Source organism: Diospyros lotus, unplaced genomic scaffold, assembly GCF_014633365.1.
Source record: "Diospyros lotus cultivar Yz01 unplaced genomic scaffold, ASM1463336v1 superscaf2, whole genome shotgun sequence".
Classification (NCBI taxonomy): domain Eukaryota; kingdom Viridiplantae; phylum Streptophyta; class Magnoliopsida; order Ericales; family Ebenaceae; genus Diospyros; species Diospyros lotus.
Genome location: NW_026267105.1, coordinates 301,986 through 310,059, shown reverse-complemented (window position 1 = coordinate 310,059; position 8,074 = coordinate 301,986).

The window sequence follows — 8,074 nt, the reverse complement described above, 5'->3', positions numbered from 1 at the left end:
ATTAGGATGCATTAGTTAGGAGGATTAGATATTTACCACTTTGTCCTTAGTTTAGGCCACTTAAGTAAGGGCGGAATGGTAATTTCACTCTCATTAAATGACTATAGCCTTAGGGGTCAAGATGAGAGCCTCTCATTAATTCATTTTCTCCCAAACACTCTCTCTTTTAGAAAACCTCTCTCTCTCAAACCCATTTTCGTTTTTTAAGGAGATCCTAGTAGGAAATCATCAAGAAAGTGATTTTGGAGGAATTGAAGGGTGGAAATCGATCCTAGGGTGTTCTACTATCCATTGGCCATCATTTTCTACATCAAGGTAAGGATTTTAGTGAGTTCTTGAGGTGTTTTTCCTAGGGTTTAGCATAGTTACGGATTTAGGGATTTGATCATGGATTTCTTAAATTAATTGATGATTGTTACAATTAATTGTTAGGTTTGTTGCTGAGTTAGTTGATTATTGATCTGGATAATTAGATTGGTTAATTATCGTTAATTTGGTGATTTTCTTGGAGATTAATTGAGTGTAGGAAATGAAAATGCGATTTTTGGCTGTCTGTCTGGGCGAGGCGCCGCGGCGCTGGCCTAGGCGCCGCGACCCGTGGGCCGTTTGGTATGCAGGTACCCGCGCTGGGGGCGCAGAGAGGAGGCGCCGTGGGGCGCTGGGCACCGCGGGGCTACGGGCAGCGCGCCTGTTCATGGCACCATGGCGCTGTGATACGAGGCGCCGCAGGGGCTCCAAGTCAGAGAGCAATTTTGAGGCTTTTTGATTCCTTTTCGACTGTGTTGTTATGATTTTATTACCACTGTTTAGGTAATTGGATATCGATTTATGAATTGAATTATGTTGTGACTAGGTTTTGGATATACTTCCGGCGCGTCAAGCTCAAAGCAGTTAGGATCTCAGCATTGAGGTAAGAGGATCATCAGAATTGTTCCGTTAACATGAATACAGCAGCAAGGCGCTGCATTCGGGACTGTCCCGTCGGATCTGTTTCGCTCGACTCTGTGTCGTTGATGTTATATTTGATTGATGTATATGATCTGATGTATATATGCATGTTGTGCATTGTTGATATGTTATCATGAACTGTTTAGGTATCTGGATTATTACCTGATTATGATATTTGTCTGGGAGGCGTGGCCTCGACTGTTGATATTGTTGATACTGTTATACTATTGATATATTGTCATTGGTTATGACTGATTGATCGGGACTGTCCCGTCGAATCTGTTTCGTTCGACTCTGTGTCGTATACGTATATGGTTACGGGAGAGTTCCATATATGTTTCGGATCTGTTCCGTTCGACTCTGTGTCGTTGATGTATTCTGTTAGATGCTATGATTTCTCTTACTGGGCGTTAGCTCACTCTGTTATGTTTAAATGCAGATAAGGGCAAGAGCTTGATGGACTGACCGTGAGCATGGAGGGCGAGGACTTGTACATGTGGGCCGGATGCTCCGGGATTGTTCAGATGAGGATATGATTCTTTGTAGTTTGATTTGTCATTAGATGACATGATTGTATAGACATTTTGATACAACATTTTATGACTTCTATATTTTGTTTTGAACTCGGGGTACCCCACCTTATATTCTTTTGGTAATAATAATGATGTTTTTCAGTATATCTTTTGAAACACACACACGAACACTCTTTTAACTTATAGACGAGTGTCTAGGGTTTATAAATACACGTGTCCCGATCTAGCTAATCGGGGGTATTACAACTTGGTATCAGAGCTTCGGCTGACAGATTCTGGCGAAGGCACACATGTACAACGCTCCGTCGCACAGCTCGGCTCATTGGTTGGTCGGTAATGTATTGCTTACTTGATTATTGCCTTATTGCATTGATTATGATGATTGAGCTATTTTCTGATTAGATATGCATGATAAGAGAAATAACAGGATATTGATTATGATTATGATTATGCATGATGATATTCGTACCATGATTTGTTTAATGATTTTGGCATATGATTAGTTTATTGTTATTGTTAAATGTTCGGGCTGAGCCCGCTGTTTGAGTTCGTTATCTGGCTGTCTAACGTGTTGCTGAACTGGATTGTACCTTGCTAGTGATAGGTATGTTTGGATCATATTATAATGGTATATTATGATTTCAGGCATACACATCATGGTGAGGAAATCCGAGCGAGTAAGAGCACGTGGTGACGAGCCGGTAGAGAACGGAGATGCACCTCCACCTGCCCCGGTTATTCCGGCAGAGTTGCAGGCGATGTTAGCCGCAATGGAAGCGCGATTGCTTCGTGCGGAGGAGGATGCACGTAGGTATAGGCGTCAGGCTGAACGCCAGATACCCGAGGCTGTGGTTCCACCAGTACAGCCGCCAGCACCGGTACTACCTGTGGTAGCGGGGAACAGGGAGCCACTGTTCGAGCGTTTCAGGAAGCAGCACCCACCGACTTTCGAGGGCAGCACAGACCCACTGGTAGCTGAGCAGTGGATGGACCTCGTTACCTCCATACTTGACTTTATGGGTGTGGAGGGTAACGACAGAGTTTCTTGTGCGAGTTACATGCTGAGAGGTGATGCCAGGATATGGTGGGGAGTGGTGTCACAGATCCGAGATGTTCGGGCGCTCTCATGGGAACAGTTTCAGGGGCTGTTCAATGAGAAGTTGTAATACCCCTGATTCACAAGATCGGGACACGTGTAATCAATACCCTAGACTCTTGTCTATCAGTTGAAAAGTGTACTTGTGTGTGAATTTTATTTCATAAAATAACTGAAATAGACCTTTTTTTGCTTGAAAAACATAACGGTGGGGTACCCCTGTTTGAAAACCAAAATACAAAGTATTTTAAATCTAAAAGTTTAATCTTGACAGTAAAACAGGTCTATCAGATACAAAGTAATCCAAAAACAACAACTGCGTAACCATCCGCGCGCATCCGGCTCACATGTACAAATCTCTCGCTCTCCATGCTCAAGGTTGATCCTTTACGCCATTGCCTTAACCTGCGGGTCAACCACATACCCGTAAGCTAACGCTTAGTAAGATAAACACGATAACAATAATACAATATACTACCAACGCCGTGAGGTAGATGGCCAATGGGGCCTAATGGAACAGTCCAATGGAACAATCCAAAATGTGTCAACGGGACACGATGGAACAATCCACAATCACAAATGGAACAATCCACAATCACATGTCTACGGGACATAACAGCATTTAGCTAGCATAACAACAGTCTGTACAATATACATCACAATTCACAATCTCATGTCTATGGGACGTGACAGTGTTTAGCTAACACATCAATAGCCTATACAACACACATCATATGCATCCATGAATCACCCACTACACATACATCAATGAACATATTAGCATTTAGCTTAGCATGCCACAACCTGTACAATACACTCATCATATATCAACAGTTCATTAGTCGAGGTCCAGCCCTCCCAGTAACAATCATATAGCAACAATTCAATAGTCGAGGTCCAGCCCTCCCAGAAATAATCATATATCAACAGTTCAATAGTCGAGGTCCAGCCCTCCCAGAATAGATCAAATATTACAGATGTACTTATCAGATATCATATACAATACGAATAACTCAAATCAGCGCAAGCAAGTATAATAGTCATTGTCAACAATTAACCATGGAACAATCCAATGATATCACAATGGAACAATCCACTCAGGCTACTGGAACAGTCCAAGCCTCCTGTATTAAAGTTATCGGCTCAGGCCGGTGAATATCCTTACCTCAACCGTGTATTCCGAACTACCTTGAACACGACGTGCCGGGAATTTCTCCAACGCCTAGTCATAACATAACATAAAACCCAAATTAAATATCTTGGCAGCGCTAAACAATTATTTAAATCCCCAAAATACCCTCTAAAAATATCCCAGGTAAAACCCCGATCAAACTGGTCAAATCGGGGTCGAAACGGGGTCAAACCCCAAAAATAGCCCAAAAACAGCTCCATCGGCGCACCTGGCGCCCACAGCCCGCGCGCCCCGCCCGCGCGCCCCTCTTTGCCGAGAATTTCGCCAGCACCGCCGAAAACAGCCCCAAAACGCCGAAATCAGCCCGAAAACCCACGAAAATTCCCAAAAACTCAACCAAACTCCAAAATTAATTAACCCAAACATTAATACAACAAAACCCATACAATCCATTAATAAAACAACAATTAAATCATGTAACTACACCCTAAAACCTCAAATTCGGAATAAGCCCTAACCCTAAGCAAAACACCCCAAAACTCAAGAAAAACCATACCTCAATGTAAGATAGATGCCCAATGGATAGTAGAACCCCCTAGGAGCAATTTCCCCACTTCAAATCCTCCAAATAACACTTTCTTGATGATTTTTCCCTAGGGTTCCAAGAATGACGAAAATGGAGAAGAGAGGTTCTAATTTGGCTTCCTCAGTCTTTTTGAAATGAAAGGAGAGAATGAGGGTGTCATCCTATGACCCCTCTCATTAAACCCTAAAAGATGGACCAAAAAGACCTAAACGTCCTTAATTAATTCCCTTAATCCATAATTAAAAGCCTACCATAATTTATTACCACTAACCATAATTATTTAATACTTAAATAATTCTATCCTCAAGACAAGAATTATTTATCCTTAAAATATTAAATCCCTCCAATTAATTAACTTACCCAATTAAACTTAAACCAACAAGTCCATACTAAACAGTTGTGACTAGCGACTCACCCGACTTTACTCAAGGTAGAATTAATACACATCCAAGCATATGCTAAATTAAAACCATGCACAACTCAAATATCAAATTTATGCATATATCATTAAAACATAAAATGCATGCGGCCCAAGCCGAAAATAAAATAAATTCAAATTTTGGGGCGTTACAACTCTCCCCTCCTTACAGGAATTTCGTCCTCGAAATTTCACGCAAAGAGCTCGGGATATCTCATCTGCATATCCGACTCCAGTTCCCATGTAGCCTCCTCGGACTTGCTATTTCTCCATAGCACCTTGACCAAAGGAACTGTCCTATTCCTGAGGACCTTGTCCTTCCTGTCTAGTATCTGAACCGGCTTCTCCTCATAAGATAAATCCTGGTCCAACTGCAAATGCTCATAACTCAACACATGCGTCGGGTCCGAAACATACTTGCGGAGCATCGACACATGAAACACGTTGTGTACGCCGGATAAAGAGGGTGGTAAAGCGATCCGATACGCAACTGCACCAACTCTATCCAAAATCTGGAAAGGTCCAATAAACCGAGGGCTCAACTTGCCCTTGGCTCCAAACCGCTTCACCCCTCTCATGGGTGAAACTCTAAGGAACACATAATCACCAACCTCGAACTCCACATCTCTACGCTTGGCATCCGCATAGCTCTTCTGGCGGCTTTGCGATGCAAGCATACGAGTTCGAATCATCTCAATAGCTTTGTCTCAGATAGGGTAAGATCATCGGCTATCCCTGCCAAGAATTCTCTCTCAGCTCCATCAGCTGTGCACCAACTAGATGTTGTCCACTGATCAGGTCCTTTTCAACAAGAATGATTCTAAGCTGATGTTGATTAGTCCCCCCAATAACCAGCTCAATGTATGACCTTGTAAACTTTGTTGCCACTCTTGGAGCCATCTGCCTCAGACAGCTCCGTCTGTCCTGCCCTCCACGGCTCAAAGCATCGATCACCATGTTGAACTTTCCCAAATGACTAAGAATCTCATAGTCGTAATCCTTTACTAGTTCTAGCCGACATCCTTATCTCATGTTTTAGTTTCCTCTGCGTGAAAAGTACTCGAGATTCTCGCACTCTGTATAAATCTCACACCTCATACCATAACAATAGTGCCTCCTTAACTTTAGAGCGAAAATCACGATCGCTGCTCCAGATTATGTATGGTGTAACACTACTCGTGCTCCTTGAGCTGCCTCGAAGCGATTGCTATCACTCTCCCCTTCCTGTATCAACACACATCCAACACACATCTTGAATGAATCACAATATACAACGAGCTTCCCCTTACCCTTGGGAAGACTCAGGACTGGATCCGTAATCAGGCGTTGCTTCTCCCCTGGAAGCTAGCCTCACATCTATCTGACCAAGGAAATCTCATACTCTTCCTGGTCAACTCTGTCATCGGTACCGCTATCTTGGAGAATCCATCCACGAAACGTCTATACTAACCGATCAAACCCGAGAAATTCCGCACCTCGGATACACTCGCCGGTCTAATCAGTTCTCCACCGCCTCGATTTTACCAGGATTCACCAAAATACCATCTTTCCCCCATTACATGCCCGAGGAAAGCAACCTGCGGTACTCAAAACTCACACTTGCTAAACTTGGCGTACAAACGGTGTTCCCACAACCGTTGTAGCACCAGTCTCGGGTAATGTTCGTGCTCTTCCCCAAGCTTGAGTAAATCAGGATATCGTTAAAGATACGATCATGAACTGATACAGCTAACCCTTGAACACACGGTTCATCAAATCCATGAACGTCGCCGGTGCGTTTGTCCAACCAAAGGACATCACCATGATGTGACACATAAATCCTAACCTCGACTTGCATGTTGGCCTCCTCGTCCCAACTTCTTTGTTTGCCAATATTAACGAATAAGAACCTCACATATCTAAGACAAATCGCCATCATCGATCCTTGACAATGTGATTCATCTTCCTGAACCCAGCAATCCAATCAAAAGAACTCCATCAACGCGACAAGAAACCAACCATGGTTGTCACTTGCACATTCCTCAACTTCGATTAAACCCATACTCGCCAATAACGGATTTGACCTTTCATTTCCCAGTTGACACCTAACTTACCTGTTTCTAACCTCAAAACTTGTTCGGTGAAGCTTGATCCAAGATTGATATCCGAAACCTGTGTGTCCATCTCCCTTACCTGAAATGGCGCGAAACTTCTGGTACACACTTGCGACAACAAGTCTTCACCTGATTCTCTACTAGGTCTTCATCACGATAACCTCCCAAGTCTAACTGAACGAACCTACTCTTACTAACATCATAGTGTGCAAAAAGTTACCAAGAAAGAGCTTACCTAAATTCTGAATTTTGTTGTCCTTTGTCTCCGCCTCGGTCAATGCAACCATCTTGCTGTTGCTACAGCATCAACTGTCTTCCTGCTTTTACTAGTCGGCTGTGGACAGTCCTTTCTCAAGTGATCCCGACTGCCACACTGATGGCAAGATCGCGGTCTGCATCCACCATAGTGGTAGCGGCGACATCCCTCACAGAAAGGGTAATCACGCCAGTTCGCTTTCTGTTTCTTCTTTCCTCCCGAAATAGAAGACTCAGTACTCTTCCGCTTTAGCTCGCTAAGGCCTCCGCCATCCTGTGAACCTGTACTCCGCATGGTCCTCCGATGTTCCTGCCTCATCGCGAGCTCTCTAGTAACCCGCTCCTCTGCTTCCTCAGCATAAAGAGCTCTCTCAACCGCCTGAGCATAAGTAGTCTCGAACAAACTCAAGGTAATGCCGACATCCCTGGCAATCATGCCGTTCAGTCCTCCAATGAACTTGTCCCTACGAGTTTGATCAGTAGGAACTAGCTCTGGTGCGAAACGGGCCAATCTGTCAAAGTATGAGCATACTCGGCAACGGTCAACTTGCCTTGAATCAGGCCAATCAGTTCATCTCTCTTAGATTTGCGAACTACGTCACTGAAGTATCTCTGATTGAACGCTTCCTGAAACTGCTCCCATGACATGGTACTCACATCTCGGATCTGTGATGTCACAGCCCACCAAATCCGGGCATCCTCTCTCAGCATATAAGTAGCACATGCCACTCTATCCGTACCCTCAATTTTCATGAAGTCAAACATTGAGGTAATGTCGTCCATCCACTGTTCAGCTACAAGTGGATCAGTGCTACCCTCAAAGGTAGGTGGATGCTGTTTCTGAAATCTCTCAAATAATGGTTCTCGGTCCACCTCCCCAGCTAGTGGAATAGGCACTAGTGCTGGTACAGGTTTCGCCACAGCATCGGAAGTCAGGCGCTCGACCTGACGCTTATACATGCGAGCCTCCTCCTCTGCACGGAGCATCTTAGCCTCCATAGCGGCTAACATTT